The sequence below is a fragment of the Moschus berezovskii genome, chromosome 15 (assembly GCF_049115385.1).
Source record: "Moschus berezovskii isolate FMDL1 chromosome 15, NW_MosBer_1.0, whole genome shotgun sequence".
Lineage (NCBI taxonomy): Eukaryota > Metazoa > Chordata > Mammalia > Artiodactyla > Moschidae > Moschus > Moschus berezovskii.
Genome location: NC_142474.1, coordinates 79,487,520 through 79,506,722, shown reverse-complemented (window position 1 = coordinate 79,506,722; position 19,203 = coordinate 79,487,520).

The following is a 19,203-nucleotide window of genomic DNA, read 5'->3' as shown; positions in this document are numbered from 1 at the left end:
AATGTTGGTTCCAAGAGAATGAGAGGTGAGGGTGAGACTGTCAGGTAGAACTATCCTTGCCCTCTCGTGGGACAACGATGCTGTATGATAGTGACATCTGCTTGTGGTCAAGGATGCCGAAGATGGGGTCTGCTGCAGGGGCAGGGCGTGCAGGCATGAGGCTGGAGGTGTTCAGATCCCCAGCTCACTGGGGTTCTGGAGTAGAAGTTGGGAAGGGAATTGCCAGTTGGTACAAGCATGGGCATTTTCTGTTTTGATCTTTGCTATGCCAGTAACACCTTGAACCATATCACGTACTTACAGACACCAAGTAAATATTTGTTGAGTCACAAGGAAGAGAATATAATCCAATGCAAGGAGTACTAAATTGTTATAAGTTCGTAGGACAGCAAGCGAGAACATCTCAGATGGTTTTCCAGACCTTCCTTGGTAAAGGAGGATGAAAACTCCAACTAGACAACCATTTCTCACTCACTGACTCAGAGACCGGCACTGACTCTCACAGCGTGCCCTCCATCTACAGATGACTAAGGACTGAAGGTGGCTGCGTTCTGCAGCTTCCATTTCAAGCACACTCTCCAGTGATGTGCACCAAAGGTCTTGGCCTTCTGTCTCTAGGAAAACTGAACTTATAGATGGGAGGGTATGGCTGCTACCAAGTAGAGCAGGGCTACTCAAAGTCAGGTTGCAGACTCGCAGCATCAGGGACACCTGGTTCCACAGTGGAAATTCAAGTTCTCAGGCCCTGCCCCAGACCTACTGGGATCAGAATCTCTGCTGGTGAGGCCCTCCAGGTGACTCTTCTCTGTGCACGTGTGAGAAGCACTGAGCTGACGGAGGCCAAGGATGTGTCAGTGCTACGGTCAGCGGTGTGTCAGGGCCCTCTGCATCTACTCTTGTGTCTCATGACTTGAAAAGGATCTATGGCATAAATATCACTGATTTCTGATGAAAGAAGAGAGGAAAGGGGTCACATATCTGAACAGATTGTGAACATGTGCTCTGTGGTCTCCATTAAAACAGTCATTTTCCTTGTATAATCTCTCTTTGAATTACTCAGAGGAACCCAGTAGCATTCACCAGTGTTGGAGAAAATAATGGTGGGTCCCCAAAAGATCAACTAGTGTCAGCTTCCACCCTGTTGTCTACAAAACAGGGGATTGTGGGCAAGTTCACTGCTTTAGTCAGTTGGTTTACCTGTGAAATGTGCAGAATTTATGTCAGGATTACTGCAAGGCTCAAAAAGGGCATGCACATAGTATCATGCTCCTTCCACGGTAAGTGCTTGATAAGTGCCCTTTGCTATCACCATTGCTATCGTAAATGTGATATATGTTAGCATATTTAACTGTAATAAAAAGATTAAATAAAGTTAAGAGTGCCTAACATGATAATGCCCTGAGATATTTTTTCATGCATAGTGTGGGTCAGTGTGAGGTGATGGCACAGTCTACATATTTAAAAAATAGTTACAGACAGTGATGACTAACACATAAAAATCACATATCCTCTCATTCTGGATGTCAACTTTTTCTTTCACCACGTATTTTGAATCTAGGTCTCTTGATCCCCTCTTTGGTTTCAGCAACATTTGTGGGCAGAAATATCTTTCTTGATGTACCTCCAACTTGACACAGGAAATCAAACAGAAATGACTAATTAAAAAAATATATCGCTGCATGAAAAGTGACACGGGAGACGTTTGCTATTGAGTCACATGTTGTTCATCCCCTGAGAAGAAATAGCACATGGAGCAAAGCAATGGCTTCTGTAAAACTCGGCGAGCTTCTTTAAAATATTTTCTTTCGGTTCCCAGGCTCTAAAGGAGCAATTTGTGTGCACAATGAAAGAAAGGGTTTGTGTCAGGGAGGGCAAATTCGACCCGTGGCTCCTCTTTCCCTCTCCAGCCCACCCCAGTCTCACTAACGGTTTAAGAAAGAAGCAGATGCTGCCGCCTCCACTGGGAAATAGAAGCTTTTCAGGCCCCAGGCAGTCCTTCTGTTGGGAAAGGTCGAGGTCAGGCACCAAGAACATCAAAGGGGAGACAGGTCTTCTGAGTAAAGAAAGAGCACGTACCCCAGGAAGAAAAGAGGGCAGGGGAGCTGGAATCCATATTCTGTTGTTTTCTTGTGAGAAGCACATGGGAGGCTCTCCCAGGGTAGACTCCCAGAAATCAGACCAACTGCTTTCCTCTTAATTTGTATTGTCCCTGTGTTTTTGTGTATACATTAATGCAAGAAATAGACCTCAGAACATCTATTTATAAACATTTGTACTCATTCATTGTTTTCGATCTTTCTCCAGAATGCCAAAATGGGGTCATTCAGATTCAGAGATTTCTGTCTTTTTGAAGTAAAATAAATGCATTGAAAAGCATCGTTTTAAACTATATGATATAACAGTGAAACTAATGAGTTGGATACGTAACTGGCTACAGTCTTTAAGTTTTGTTGAGATTTTTAGTGATAAGGTGGGTATAGGATAACCCATTTGGTCCTGTATTAGTGATTAGAGTTTAGTATATAAGAAAGTAATATTTTAGAGTGGTTCTAATAACCTTATAATGTCTCCTGCTAGTTTTCTTAACAGTGAGGCTGTATTTGGGAATGATCAACCCCTGAGTACCATATGTTCAGAACACTGAGCATTTTATTTCTCTCTAGCAATTTTTTTTTCCTGACAAACTATCCTTTTGATCTTTTACTTGTGATGAGGGAGGGAAAGTTTATTGATCTGGATTTGTCTGTCTGATGCTTTATGCCAGAAACTCTCTGGATTCTTGAAGAAAAATGTCTTCTTATATAGCTATCATTTAGAATTTTAATGATTTCTTCTTTAGACTTATGATAAATAATAGCTAGTATTGATGTCACACTAGTATGTAACCTTTTGGGTTTGGCAGAGTGAATGCTTTTATTGCAATATGGTATTTAAGTAGATTGTTTCATATTGAATACAACCCTTATCAAAACCAAATTCTCTTGGAACCAAGAGAATTTTTACATTCCCATACATGTTGACCTTTGGAGAGATCCTTGAAACTGGCTGCCAAGACCTAAGCTCGCTAGTATTTGGAGGAAGATCATGTCAAAGTTCTTTGCCTGTGGTGGACTCTGGGAGAAGTGGAGGACAGGGCAGAGTTATGTGATAACCAGGATTGGCTTCCCTGGTGGCTCAGTGGTTAAAGCGTCTGCCTCCAATCCGGGAGACCCGGGTTCGATCCCTGGGTTGGGAAGATCCCCTGCAGAAGGAAACGGTAACCCACTCCAGTATTCTTGCTTGGAAAATCCCATGGACGGAGAAGCCCGGTAGGCTACAGTCCATGGGGTCGCAAAGAGTCGGACACGACTGAGTGACGGAACGGAAACAGGATTTCAATTGTTAATTTTCAGTATCTTTAGGAATTGCTATTGGTGAAAGGGGGCAGAATTGGATGCCTGGAGGAAACTCTTATTCCCATTTCCCTATTATTTTAGATTATTTTTTATAATTTGCCATTTGGAGTAACTAGTTACTAGGTAGAATAGGTGAAGTTTTAATCAAGTTTTGCAAGATCCCAGAGCAAACAATACATAGTCAGGCCCTGAAGCGGAGCATTCTAAAAGAAAAAAGTCAAATCTTGAGAGAAAGAGAAAAACATACTTTCCCCACTGGCTCTGCATCCTCATGTAGGTTACACAGCCCCTGTGTCTTCCCTCCTCTGCCTGCTCTGTGTGGCAGCTGTGAAAATGAGCCTCGCGGATCTCTGCCTGTGTGTTCAGTGAGCCCTCGCGGGGACCACCCCCTGCCAGTGAGGAGAGCAACAGGGGTATTGAGGGGAGCCTTCCAGGAAGACGCAGGTCTCCTCTTCCGGGTGAGCAGGCTTGACGGTTCCGGGGCAGACAGAACAATGCCCCTGCCAACGACGTCCACATCCTCACCTTCAGGCCCTGTGAGTATGTTACCTCATACGGCAGAAGGAGTTGCGCAGACGTGACTAAGGTAAAGATACTGAGCTAGGGATTACCCTAATGGTCTCAGTGTAGCCACCAAGGGCTCTTATTAGAGGAGGTGATAGGGTCAAAGGCAGAAAAGGAGCTGTGAAGGGAGCGACTTTGAAGGCGCTCTGCTGCTGGCTTTGATCATGGAGAGTCACACAGCCAAGGAGTAAAAATGGCCTCTAGAAGCTGGAAAAGGCGAGGAGACTAATTCTCTCAGAATCTCCGGAAGGATTGCAGTCCTAGTAACAAGGGGGCTTAGGACTTCTGACCTTCAGAACAGTAAGATAATATATTTGTGTTATTATAAGCCACAAAAATTGTGATTTATGACAGCAGCAACAGAAATCCAGTACAGATTTAGCCATGGTCTTGAGACAAGAGACAATGGCTTAGAATGGGCACTGCAGACAAAGACCCTTCCCCTAAATCTTCATTTCTTCTCTCCTTTATCTGGTGCTCTGCTTCCTCTAACTCCTAATTTTCCTTCACAAGAATGTCCCCTAATAATTCTTTTGCACATCTAATCCTATCATGGTGTCTGCTTCTGAGAAGACCTGAACTAATTCACCTCACAAACTTAGATGATTAAAGGCAAGTAAGGGGCTTCCCAGGAGGTGCTAATGGTAAAGAACCTGCCTTCCAATGCAGGAGATGCGAGACACGCAGGTTTGATCTCTGGGTCAGGAAGATCACCTGGAGTAGGAAATCTCCAGTACTCTTGCCTGGAGAATCCCATGGACAGAGGAGCCTTTTGGGCTACAGTCCTTGGGGCCACAAAGAGTGGGGCACGACTGAAGTGACTTAGTGGCAACAACAGCAGCAAGGGGCCTAGCGCACAGAGCTATTAGCTATCTGATTTATAATTGCCATAGTGCCAGTAACATAGGGCGAGATGTAGGTAACCTCTTCCTTGGACAAAATCTTGGAAAGGCTTGTAGTTTACTGGTTTACATTCAAACAGTTAAATTGTCTCCAGGCATTTTGTTCAGTAGCCCAGCAGGATCACAAACTCCAAACTTCATTCAGAGTTCATGCTGTAGTTACTCAGACCTGCTCCGGATGGATTAGCAGGTCTAGTTTTCAGGCTCAGAATTAAGAAGTACATTGTTGCTAAACACCAAGGTCATGTCCTTTGCCCTAGCTTTTACCCAACAATAAAGTTGGCATTTTGAGATCCATCTGCTTCAGTTCTTGGTATCTCTATAGTTGGTTCCTGCCTCTGGCTGGGAAAAGAAAAGTTTGAATGGGCATTAGAGAAAAATAATCAAGCTGGCTGCTGTTGCCTCAAGAGTTCCACTTAGTGTAATTGACGAACATGACAAAAGTATCATCACAAATCAGCACTGAAATGATGGAATCTTCAATGAATGCTAATTTAAAGGTTGGTTTTATATATATGAAAAGAGATGAAATTAGTGACACTGCACACAAAAAGTCAATTTCAGCTGGATTAGATATCTTAAATGTAAAAAGCAAAACTCTCATAAATTTAGAAGAAAATATGGGTAAATATCTTCCTGAAACCAGAGTGGGATTTCTTACTCAAGATGTAAAAGAGGCAGAATTTGAATTAAAATATTGATAAGTACAGTACAATGTGACTTACCAGTAGGTTGGAAATTCCTCCTATGTCAGCACAACTCCTCTTTGCAGTGTGACGTCTATGCTTTGCTCAGTGAGAGTTTATGACTTTACTGTCTTGAATCTGGATGGACCTTGTGGGTTGCTCTGAGAACTTAAAAGCAGTGGGGTTGATGCTGATGACATTCAAGCTGAGGCCTGAAGAGACATGAAGCGTTTACTCCCACTCTCTCTGAGCTGAACAGTCATGTGGGACAGCCTAAACCAGTCGTTGGGGGAGACAAGGTGAAGGATAAGAGCCAAAACTCATCCAGAAGTCTCAGCTAGACACTGAGGGATGTTATTTGGGACCAGCTGTTCCCCAGGTCTGTTTCCAGACCTGCCCAATGGCCACTAAGACATGAGCGAGAGCAGCCAAAACCACCGAGTAGAGACGAGCCCAACTCAAATCACCAGTTCACAGAATTTTAGCAAACAAATGACTCTGCTATTTGATGCTATTATATATTGGGGTTCAGTTCAGTTCAGTTGCTCAGTCGTGTCCAACTCTCTGTGATGCCATGGACTGCAGTACGCCAGGCCTCCCTGTCCATCACCAACTCCAGGAGCTTACTCAAATTCATGTCCATTGAGTTGGTAATGACATTCAACCAGCTCATCCTCTGTCATCCCCTTCTCCTCCCACCTTCGTCTTTTCAAATGAGTTGGCTCTTCACATCAGGTGGCCAAAATATTGGAGTTTCAGCTTAAACATCAGTCCTTCCAATGAATATTCAGGACTGATTTCCTTTATCATTGACTGGTTGGAACTCCTTGCAGTCCAAGGGACTCTCAAGAGTCTTCTCCAACACCACAGTTCAAAAGCATCAATTCTTCGATGCTCAGCTTTCTTTGTAGTCCAACTCTCACATCCATACATGACCACTGGAAAAACCATAGCCTTGACTAGACAGACCTTTGTTGGCAAAGCAATGTCTCTGCTTTTTAATATGCTGTCTAAGTTGGTCATAACTTTCCTTCCAAGGAGTAAGCATCTTTTAATTTCATGGCTGAAGTCCCCATCTGCAGTGATTTTGAAGCCCCCAAAAGTAAATTCTGTCACTGTTTCCACCGTTTCCCCATCTATTTGCCATGAAGTGATGGGGCCAGATGCCATGATCTTAGTTTTCTGAATGTTGAACTTTAAATCAACTTTTTCACTCTCCTCTTTCACTTTCATCAAGAGGTTCTTTAGTTCTTTGCTTTCTGCCATAAGGGTGCTGTCATATGTATATCTGAGGTTATTGATATTTATTTTGAAAATCTTGATTCCAGCTTGTGCTTCATCCAACCCAGTGTTTCTCATGATGTACTCTGCATATAAGTTGAATAAGCAGGGTGACAATATACAGCCTTGACAAGTACTCCTTTTCCTACTTGGAACCAGTCTGTTCCATGCAGAGTTCTAACTGTTGCTTCCTGACCTACATACAGATCTCTCAGGAGGCAGGTCAGGTGGTCTGGTATTTCCATCTCTTGAAGAATTTTTCACAGTTTGTTGTGATCCACAGAGTCAAAGGCTTTGACATAGTCAATAAAGCAGAAATAGTTGTTTTTCTGGAACTCTCTTGCTTTTTCGATGATCCAGCGGATGTTGAAAAATTGATCTCTGGTCCCTTTGCCTTTTCTTAAACCAGCTTAAACATCTGGAAGTTCACGTTCAGTTCATGTACTGTTGAAGCCTGGCTTGGAGAATTGTGAGCATTACTTTACTAGCATGTGAGTTGAGTGCAATTGTGCAGTAGTTTGAGCATTCTTTGGCATTGCCTTTCTTTGGAATTGGACTGAAAACTGATCTTTCCAGTTCTGTGGCCACTGCTGAGTTTTCCAAATTTGCTGGCATATTGAGTGCAGCACTTTCACAGCATCATCTTTTAGGATTTGAAAAAGCTCAGCTGGAATTCCATCACCTCCACTAGCTTTGTTCCTAGTGATGCTTCCTAAGGACCACTTGACTTCACATTCCAAGATGTCAGGCTCTAGGTGAGTGATCACACCATTGTGATATATTGGGTTAGTTTTTACATAACTGATAAATAAAAAACTTATATGCTTCATAAGACACTCCACAGACTGAGACAATATTTCAATGAATATAAATTGTCGAAGACTTACTACCAAAGATATATGAAGACGTTGACAATCAATAAGAAAAATTAGATTAAACCTTAAGAAAATATATGAACAAGAAATTCACAGGCAAGGAAAAAGTAGTGTTCAATAAGTATATTAAAAGATACCTTGCAAGGAGATCCAGCCAGCCCATTCTAAAGGAGATCAATCCTGGGTGTTCATTGGAAGGACTGATGCTAAAGCTGAAACTCCAGTACTTTGGCCACCTCATGCGACGAGTTGACTCACTGGAAGAGAGTCTGATGCTAGTAGGGACTGGGGACGGGAGGAAATGGGGAACGACAGAGAATGAGATGGCTGGATGGTATCACCGACTCGATGGACATGAGTTTGAGTGAACTCCGGGAGTTGGCAATGGACAGGGAGACCTGGCGTGCTGTGATTCACGGGGTCGCGAAGAGTCGGACACGACTGAGCGACTGAACTGAACTGAATCTCAGGTGTACTTTAGGAAATTAAAATTAAAACAGATATGTAAAGAAGTTTCATGTAAATCAATAAAAATTAGAGTATGAACAATTTTGCTAAGAAGATGGAGTAATGATAGTCTCCTACACTGATTGTGGTGGGAACACAAGGAGATACATACAAATGTTATCAATATGTTCATCTAGAGAATGAATCTTATGATAAAGCACTACATGAAGTGGAAATGAGAGAGAAAGTGCTGGGTCTGGAGATGTGAAAAGTCACAAAGTTGAAATGTTGAAGGAAATAGCATATACAGATGTCACTTAAATTTCAAAGCATAAAATAGAATTCTTGTTTTTATTGATACAAACATAGGTAGAAAAATCACTTAAAAATGAGTAGGAGTGATGATCCTTACAAACTAGCGGTAGCTTTGGAGGAAGAGATGCATAAAGGAGATGGGATAAGGGATGAATAGTTAATAATACTTTAAAGCTTAAATTGTGAGCACATAGGTGTCCATCAGCTTTTAATAGTTCTGTCTCCCCAGCTATGTAATAATTAAAGACACAGAAAAACTAAGAAACACCCACATCAAAAATGAAGATTTTCCCTAGTTTCCTGAAAAGCTGCTGTTACCCAAGGAGGTGAGAAGACAGAGTATTGAAACTCCAGTCAACTTTTAAGTCCACTGATCTCAGGTTCATTCTTGCATTTTCCTGATCACCTTTATCTAACATCCAACCTGGTGTTAAGACAGGGAACCCATTTAAAATCTTTAATTGAATTAAAAATAAAGTAGATTTTTACCAGTATTTGAAAAGCCATTTTTGACCTTGGCCTAGGAAATAACTTTCTTGTCTTTTACTTGTGGCTGCTGCTGCTGCTGCTGCTAAGTCACTTCAAGTCGTGTCCAACTCTGTGTGACCCCATAGATGGAAGCCCACCAGGCTCCCCCATCCCTGGGATTCTCCAGGCAAGAACACTGGAGTGGATTGCCATTTCCTTCTTGTGGCTGTGTTGATGTAAATATTCAGGAAACCAGTTTAAAGATATTTGTTTCTATGACTGATGGATGTAACTAAGAGCTATGAAACTGACAGTGTGGAAAATGTGTCTCTTTTCTCTTTTCCACAGTAAAAAAAGAAAAGCAAACAAAATTTTTCATCTGAAGATGAGTGAGAGATTTCATAAAGAAAGAAGATGGAGCATGTGATGTAAATAAATGAGATTATTTTGTGCATTTGCAACCAGAGGCAAAGAAATATATTTTCATAAATTAGAGCAGATCTCTGATTTTAAGCAAGCATTCTTGTTTAAGATAACATAGAGCTAGAGAGAGATGGAAATGCATTTGATGGGCAGATGCTGACTCAGCAACTCATGTCTCTTGGCTCTTATTAATAGGATGGGGAATGGGAGGTACTTGGGGCTTTCGGAAGACAAAGTCTGAGTCTTGGAAATGAGTGAAGGAAGCAAACAGGAGAAGAGAAAGCTAAAAAATATGGTGTAGTTTCAGCTGAAGTCCAGCCTCATTATAATCCCACGAGTTGCTGTGGAAAATAAACATTACCACAAGCTTCTTTCATCTCGAGGCAAGAGGGCTGGGTTTTACCCTGTATCAGTCACTCATTGGCTGTCAGTGGCTTCTTTAGGGGAGGAAGTGTGTGATACACCAAATGAGGAGACTCCCCCCAGAGTAATGCCGTTCCCTGAGAAGGGGGCTGCTGTGGTTTAGCAAGCAACTCATTGCTCTAGAAGGTGGGTCATAGAGGATCTCGCCGTGATTTATGTCAGTGTTCTGCCTGTGTTTCCCTCGCTGCAGCACTAGATGACCATCAGCAGATGAGTGGATAAGGAAGTTGTGGTACATATACACAATGGAATATTACTCAGTTATGAAAAGAATGCATTTAACTTAGTTGTAATGAGGTGGATGAACCTAGAGCAGATTAACCAGAGTGAAAGTCAGAAAGAGAAGGACAAATATCATATATTAACACGTATATATGGAATCTAGAAAGATAGTACTGATGATCCTATGTGCAGAGTGCAAAGGAGACACAGACGTAAAGAACAGACTTTTGGACACAGTGGGAAAAGGAGAGGGTGGGATGATTTGAGAGAATCGCATTGAAACCTATAATATTACATTATGTAACACAGATAGCCAGTGGGAATTTGACATATGACACAGGGAACCCAAAGCTCTCTGATAGCCTGGAGGGATGGAGTGGGGAGGGAGGTGAGGGGATTTGAGAGGGAGGGGACACATGTGCCTATGGCCAATTTATATTGATGTGTGGCAGAGACCATCCCAATACTGTGAAGGAATTATCTTCTAATTAAAATAAGTTAATTAAAAAAAGAGAAAACTATAAAAAAAAACAACTCAGCAGCCCTTGGGTCAGGCACTTGCTGATGAAGGGTGTCTGAGCGGGGCACCTGCAGCGTCCTGTGTAATCTGAGAAATCAACCCAGTGCTTCCCTCCACTCCCCAGAATCTCACCGTAGGTGGGGGCAGCTCAGGTCTCTCTCAAGGATGAATACATCACTCCCTTATTTCCTTTTTCAATTCTCACTCCTTCAACAACAGTTTCCGTAAAGTCTAGCCCAGGAAACTACTTGTACATTCTTGTGCTTTCCTCCCTGTGCTACAGCTTACACTATCAACATTACTCTTTGAGTTCTCTAGCCTTCTTGAACCTTAATATTCAAAACCAGGTTTTGGACTCAGAAGGCATGTTTTCCTCTTAAAAACATTACCTGTGACCACAGATAGAGAGAAGCCATTAATTGAGGTTGTTAATGCAGTTGGTCTATGTAGACACATAGTATGAGCTTCCAAAGTGGCGCAGTCATGAAGAATCCGCCTGCCAAGCAGGAAGTGCGGGTTTGATCCCTGGGTCCAGAAGATCCCTGGAGAAGGAAATGGTAACCCACTGCAGTATTCTTGCCTTGAAAATCCCATGGACAGAGGAATCTGGCAGGCTACAGTCCATGGGGTCACAAAGAGTTGGACAAGACTCGGCAACTAAACAACAAGACACACACTATAAACACATGAACACACACACACACACTCTATAAACAGAGGTATGAATATTCCTAAGGAAAAACGTCATTTTCTTCACGGGAGCCCCCCCACTTACTACCTTTCTGTTCTAAGCTGCTTCTTATTTTCTTGAACATGCCCTGTGGTAGTTGGACCTGTGTTTAGAATGCACAATTGACAGATCAATTGACTGCCAATTGATCTGACTGACAGATCTAATTGACTGATCAATTCAAATTTCAAATCAAAGAATGTGAGAAATAAAAGTTATTTTTAGAGATGAACTAGTCCAAACCCTCCATTCTACCAGTGGAATCTGTAGCCCAGAGAAGCTAAGTGACTTTCCCAAGTTCACACAGCTTATTAGATGTGGGGATGAGACTGGACTCCTTGTCCCGTAGTCCTCATTTTGTGACTGGCTGTACTGCAGAATTTCCTTCTGAGGGACTTTCTAAACTTTGAAGTGTAATGTAATTTAAATGTGCTCAGTTCAGTTCAGTTGAGTTCATTTCAGTCACTCAGTCGTGTCCGACTCTTAGCGACCCTATGAACCATGGCACACCAGGCCTCCCTGTCCATCACCAACTCCCGGAGTTCACTCAAACGCATGTCCATCGAGTCGGTGATGCCATCCAGCCACCTCATTCTCTGTCGTCCCCGTCTCCTCCTACCCCCCAATCCCTCCCAGCATCAGAGTCTTTTCCAGTGAGTCAACTCGTCGCATGAGGTGGCCAAAGTATTGGAGTTTCAGCTTTAGCATAAGTCCTTCCAATGAACACCCAGGATTGATCTCCTCTGGAATGGACTGGTTGGATCTCCTTGCAGTCCAAGGGACTCTCAAGAGTCTTCGCCAGCACCACAGTTCAAAAGCATCAATTCTTCGGCGATCAGCTTTCTTCACAGCCCAACTCTCACATCCATACGTGACCACGGGAAAAACCATAGCCTTGACTAGACGGACCTTGGTTGGCAAAGTAATGTCTCTGCTTTTTAATATGCTATCTAGGCTGGTCATAACTTTCCTTCCAAGGAGTAAGCGTCTTTTAATTTCATGGCTGCAATCAGCATCCAGAGTGATTTTGGAGACCAAAAAAATAAAGTCGAACACGGTTTCCACTGTTTCCCCATCTATTTCCCATGAAGTGATGGGACCAGATGCCATGATCTTCATTTTCTGAATGTTGAGCTTCAAGCCAACCTTTTCACTCTCCTCTTTCACTTTCATCAAGAGGCCTTTGAGTTCCTCTTCACTTTCTGCCATAAGGGTGGTGTCATCTGCATATCTGAGGTTATTGATATTTCTCCCGGCAATCTTGATTCCAGCTTGTGCTTCTTCCAGCCCAGCGTTTCTCATGATGTACTCTGCATATAAGTTAAATAAGCAGGGTGACAATATACAACCTTGACGTACTCCTTTTCCTATTTGGAACCAGTCTGTTGTTCTATGTCCAGTTCTGACTGTTGCTTCCTGACCTGCATACAGGTTTCTCAAGAGGCAGGTCAGGTGGTCTGGTATTCCCATCTCTTTCAGAATTTTCCACAGTTTATTGTGATCCACACAGTCAAAGGCCTTGGCATAGTCAATTAAGCAGAAATAGATGCTCTTCTGGAACTCTCTTGCTTTCTCCATAATCCAACGGATGTTGGCAATTTGATCTCTGGTGCCTCTGCCTTTTCTAAAACCTGCTTGAACATCTGGAAGTTCACGATTCACATATTGCTGAAGCCTAGCTTGGAGAATTTTGAGCATGAATTTCCTAGCGTGTGAGATGAGTGCAATTGTGCGGTAGTTTGAGCATTCTTTGGCATTGCCTTTCTTTGGGATTGGAATGAAGACTGACCTTTTCCAGTCCTGTGGCCATTGCTGAGTTTTCTAAATTTGCTGACATATTGAATGCAGCACTTTCACAGCATCATCTTTCAGGATTTGAAATAGCTCAATTGGAATTCCATCACCTCCACTAGCTTTGTTCGTCGTGATGCTCTCTAAGGCCCACTTGACTTCACATTCTAAGATGTCTGGTTCCAGGTGAGTGGTCACGCCATCATGATTATCTTCGTCGTGAAGATCTTTTTTGTACAGCTCTTCTGTGTATTTTTGCCATGTCTTCTTAATATCTTCTGCTTCTGTTAGGTCCATACCATTTCTGTCCTTTATCAAGCCCATCTTTGCATGAAATATTCCCTTGATATCTCTAATTTTCTTGAAAAGATCTCTTGTGTTCAGTCATTTTCAATTCTGTGACCCAATGGACTGTAATCCACAAGACTTCTCTGTCCATGGGATTTCCCAGGCAAGAATACTGGAATGGGTAGTCATTTCCTTCTCCAGGGAATTTTGCCTATCCAGGGATTGAATTTGGGTTTTCTCCATTGCAAGCAGATTCTTGACCACTGAGCCACTGTACTCACCGTAAAAATCAGAGACATTACTTTGCCAGCAAAGGTTCATCTAGTGAAAGCTATGGTTCTTCTAGTAGTCATGTATGGAAGTGAGAGTTGGACTATAAAGAAAGCTGAGCACTGAAGAATTGATGCTTTTGACCTGTGGTGTTGAAGAAGACTCTTGAGAGTCTCTTGGACTGCAAGGAGATCCAACCAGTCCATCCTAAAGGAGATCAATCCTGGGTGTTCATTGGAAGGACTGATCCTGAAGCTGAAACTCCAATAGCTTGGCCACCAGATATGAAGAGCTGACTCCTTGGAAAAGACCCTGATGCTAGTAAAGATTGAAGGCAGGAGGAGAAGGTGATGGCAGAGAATGAAATGATTGGATGGCATCACCGACTCAATGGACAAGAGTTTGAGCAAGCTCTGAGAGTTGGTGATGAACAGAGAAGCCTGGCATGTTGCAGTCCATGAGATTTCAATCGCTCAGACATGACCAAGCAACTGAACTGAACTGAGCCACCATACACATGTGCCACCTTTTACTACCACTTATTTAGAACGTAGGCATTGTTATACTTTAAAGAGATGGTTCATCTTTATGTGTGAATTGAAAAAATGCTCAGTTGAGCACAGTCAAGGAATAAAACACGTCCATCCCTAGCCATGAAGGAATTGCTTGCTGTAGATAGCGCCATTTTCAGAAGGCAGGGGTGAAAGTCCTATAGTCAGGAGTTCAGAACCTGCATGAAACAGTGACAGCTGATAGGGAATGACTTTCCAGAAAGTGGAACCTGGAATAATGGAATTTGGAATTTCTCAAAGGATATTGTCCCCTTTGAGAAATGTAACACAAACTTTAGAACTTCTTTCCTTGAAAAGTCACACGCTGACAGCATTTTGCAGAGGGTGTCAAGCCCATCCTTCTCTCCCTACATGAGTTAATAATCTCTAGTTGGGAAAACAGAAAACATCCTAAGTATTTCAAATGGAGGAAATTTAAGAAAGAGAATTGGCTGCCTTGTTGGAAGAGCAAAAGCGAGAGGGGTTGGGTGAGACACAAGGAGAGGGAGTAAGCGAGAAGGAGAAGCTGTTGGGGGCCCTGGGCGGGAGCCCCGCCGGCTGTCCCAGGCTGGCGTGTGCCGGGGGTGCCGCGCTCCCACCTCTGCTGCTGCTGGAGACTCGGGCAGAAATCTGACCCAGAGGACATGCGCCCCTCCTTCCTCCCCAGCTTCACGTGTCTCAGAAGGGTCTTCTGTTAGCAGAAACACCGGATGTCACTGTTAAGAAAGCCTGAAAACACAGAAGCTGAAGACCCTCAGTCGCTTACAGAGCAGAGCTGGGAGGAAATGGGAATAGAGAGCAAACAGGCAAATAACCATTCCAGTGGCTAAAGTACAAACAGCAACTTCAAATAAGGATGTGCGAATATTTCACAAAACTTAAGGGAAAAACATAACTAATACTAGACCCTAATGCACGTGTGTCTAACTTCACACAACAAGCCTGCTTCTGGATATTGATGAAATACTAACATCTAATGAGTGCTGTCTATTAAAGTTGGTCCCTGAAATCTTCCTGTGTACTTGAAGGTAGATTCGTGTAAGCTAGTCCAGACCTATTGAATTAAATCTCATAGGTGGCCTTGAAAACCACACTGAGTAACTTTGAGGACTGCTGGCTCTTGTTCGGTAAAATTTGATTCCTTTTTTCTTTTTAACCAAGATGATGTTTTTGGACTTGTATTCAATATTTTATGAATCAGTGGGTCTCTAACTTCAGCAGGAATCAGATTGCTGGGCCCCATACGTGGAGTTTCTGATTGAGAGGGTCTGGAATGGGGCCAGTTATTTGTAGTTCTAACAAGTCCTCAGTCCTCAGCTGATACTGCTATTGCTGACTCAAGGATCACACTTTGAAGACCAGAAGTATGAATACTTCTTCCCAAGTGGCTCAGTGGCAAAGAATCCACCTGCAATGTAGGAGATGCATGTTCCATCCCTGATCTGGGAAGATCCCCAGGAGGAGGAAATGGCAGGAGCCTGGTGGGTTACAGTCTATGTGGTCACAAATTAGTCGGCATGAGTTAGCAGCCCGACAACAATATGAATACTAATTCGTAATATTTTTCAAAGGTAGATGTACATTTGGTCTAATCAAGTCTAACTAAAATCCCCAGAGTCATAGGACTTCAGAGCAAAGGAGACTTTGGCAATAATGATGCCGAACTCCTACCTTCGATTCTTGAGTTAAAGATTCAGTGACTTGGACTTGACATTAGACAAAGCAAAGAAGGTGCAGGAAGGTGGTGGGAGTTTCCTGCCTCCTAACCCAATGTGCTTACCATTGGTCACTCTGCTTAGAAACTTGCATTTTATGTGCTTCTGGGGCCAAATTACTGTTGGTGTATAAAGGATTATCATCCCAACTTGAATCATTAGAGGTCAGAGAGGATGATGAAATTAGAGATTTTCATAAAACTGAACATGAAACAAGAGGTCATCTGCTTCACAGTGAAAGAGCATGCTGAGAGACTTCTCTTGCCTTTTGGGGTATCTTAGTTAAATCATCAGAGGAGCAATTTCTTTTTGTGAAGGATATTAAGAAAAGGACTGAAATCTGAAGCTATTGTAAATAAGGCTGTAGTTTTGGTTGCAGAGGCTGTGACCAGCTGCCAACACAAATATTAACATAGAAACAGAGTCTCTGAGAGTATATGGCTGGTGACACTTCAGATAAATATTCAGCTCATGACCCCATGAGGCAAAAATATAGGACTACTTTCTGAAATGTGTGGTTACACAGACCCAAGGGTGATATAATGACTATGTCCAGCTTGTTGTTGACTAAATAAAAATAAGTTTGATTCATCACAGATGAGCAATAATTGTCTTCATAACTCATTATTTATATCATAGGCCATCTGTGATGTTTTCATGATTTCCAAAAGAGAATACATTCAACTTGAAAGGGAGGAAATCGTGCCAGTTTAGAAATGACATCTGGAAGGATTTGGAATTGAAAGGCTTAGCAAGAAAAACTGGGGCTGCTTACAGATGCCAAAGTTGAAGAGGATCTCTGACTCACTGCATCTGTTCTAGACCCTTGGGCTAGGCTGTGTTCCTCAGAAGCAAACCCCCAAGACAAGGATGCAAACACAGCCTTTTAGATAGGTAGTGCTGGGGGGAAGCCATCTGGAGGAAGAGGAAGAAGACCAGAGGCAAGAGGAAGTCAAGCCAGAGTCTGATCCAAAGAAGGGGAGATTTGTCTGAGCCCACAGGGGAGCTAGGGGCTGTAAGTTTGGCCTTGAAGCTGTTCTGAACCTGAAGAAGCTGGCCTGCCATTCCCTCCATCTGTCTAGCATTGGTCAAAGGCAGCCCCAGCCACCTGTAGCTCTGAATGGTCCATGGTGCTCCAGAGGTCCCAGGAATGCTCACAGGTTCTGGGAGTGAGAAATAAAGATCATTAAAGCTGGGAGAGGGACATACCTAACATGTTAGAAGTGTCCGTAAGGGATTTCAACCTGTCCACTTCATGAACCAAATTCTCTCTTGATGCTGCTGCTGCTAAGTCGCTTCAGTCGTGTCCGACTCCATGCGACCCCATAGAGGGCAGCCGACCAGGCTCTGCTGTCCCTGGGATTTTCCAGGCAAGAACACTGGAGTGGGTTGCCATTTCCTTCTCCAATGTGTGAAAGTGAAAAGTGAAAGTGAAGTCGCTCAGTCGTGTCCGACTAGTAGCTACCCCATGGACTGCAGCCCACTAGGCTCCTCTGTCCATAGGATTTTCTAGGCAAGAGTACTGGAGTGGCTTGCCATTGCCTTCTCTGCTCTTGATGTTAGGGTTTCCCAAAGAAACAACTTTAGGAGAATTATTGGAAAATCTGTTAACTCACACAAAAATAATATTTTCAAATACAGCCTTATTGATAATAAACAGATATTTTCATCTGCATCTGTTTCTGATCTCTACATCTTTTCCTTGAGGTTTATTTTTTTTGAAATCTCCTTAAATATTTCTAAATATGTGTTTCATCTTCTGAGATTGCTGTAATGGAGCCTGTTTTTTTACATGATAACTTTTAGGTGACACTGGCAGGTTACAGCACTTGGGTTCTCTTAGACAACTACACCTGCTTATCTAGGAGGCACACCTCAGTTCAACACATTCAGAAATCGTAAGCAGATTGCCAAGGATCAATACAGCTGTGCACTACATCCTGCAGTATGCTTCGCTCCCTGATTGTTCAATGTAGGATTTTGGCATCCAGATGGAAGGTTCTGAGACCCCAGGGAGTAAGGGTGCTGCTGTTGTGCTTAGTCACTCAGTCGTGTCCGACTCTTTGCAATCCCATGGACTGTAGTCCGCCAGGCTCCTCTGTCCATGGGATCCTCCAGACAAGAATACTGGAGTGAGTTGCCACGCCCTTCTCCAGGGGATCTTCCCAACCCAGGTATCGAACCCAGGTCTCGAGCATTGAAGGTGATTCTTTACCGTCTGAGGCACCAAGGTCCTTATATCCCATAGGAGATAATTTCTATGTTCAGTTCAGTTCAGTCGCTCAGTCATGTACGACTCTCTGCGACCCCATGAATCACAGCACGCCAGGCCTCCCTGTCCATCACCAACTCCCGGAGTACACTCAAACTCATGTCCACAGAGTCGGTGATGCCATCCAGCCATCTCATTCTCTGTCGTCCCCTTCTCCTCCTGCCCCCAACCTTTCCCAGCATCAGAGTCTTTTCCAGTGAGTCAACTCGTCGCATGAGGTGGCCAAAGTATTTCAGTTTCAGCTTTAGCATCAGTCCTTCCAATGAGCACCCAAGATCGATCTCCCTTAGAATGGACTGGTTGGATCTCCTTGCGGTACAAGGGACTCTCAAGAGTCTTCTCCAACACCACAGTTCAAAAGCATCATTTCTTCGGTGATCAGCTTTCTTCACAGTCCAACTCTCACATCCATACATGACCATGGGAAAAACCATAGCCTTGACTAGATGGATCTTTGTTGGCAAAGTAATGTCTCTGCTTTTTAATATACTATCAAGGTTGGTCATAACTTTCCTTCCAAGGAGTAAGCGTCTTTTAATTTCATGGCTGCAATCAGCATCCGCAGTGATTTTGGAGCCCAAAAAAATAAAGTCTGACACTGTTTCCACTGTTTTTCCATCAATTTCCCATGAAGTGATGGGACCAGATGCCATGATCTTTGATTTCTGAATGTTGAGCTTCAAGTCAACCTTTTCACTCTCCTCTTTCACTTTCATCAAGAGGATTTTGAGTTCCTCTTCACTTTCTGCCATAAGGATAGTGTCATCTGCATATCTGAGATTATTGATATTTCTCCCGGCAATCTTGATTCCAGCTTGTGCTTCTTCCAGCCCAGCGTTCCTCATGATGTACTCTGCATATAAGTTAAATAAGCAAGGTGACAATATACAGCCTTGACGCACTCCTTTTCCTATTTGGAACCAGTCTGTTGTTTCATGTACAGTTCTGACTGTTGCTTCCTGACCTGCATACAGGTTTCTCAAGAGGCAGGTCAGGTGGTCTGGGATTCCCATCTCTTTCAGAATGTTCCACAGTTTATTGTGATCGACACAGTGAAAGGTTTTG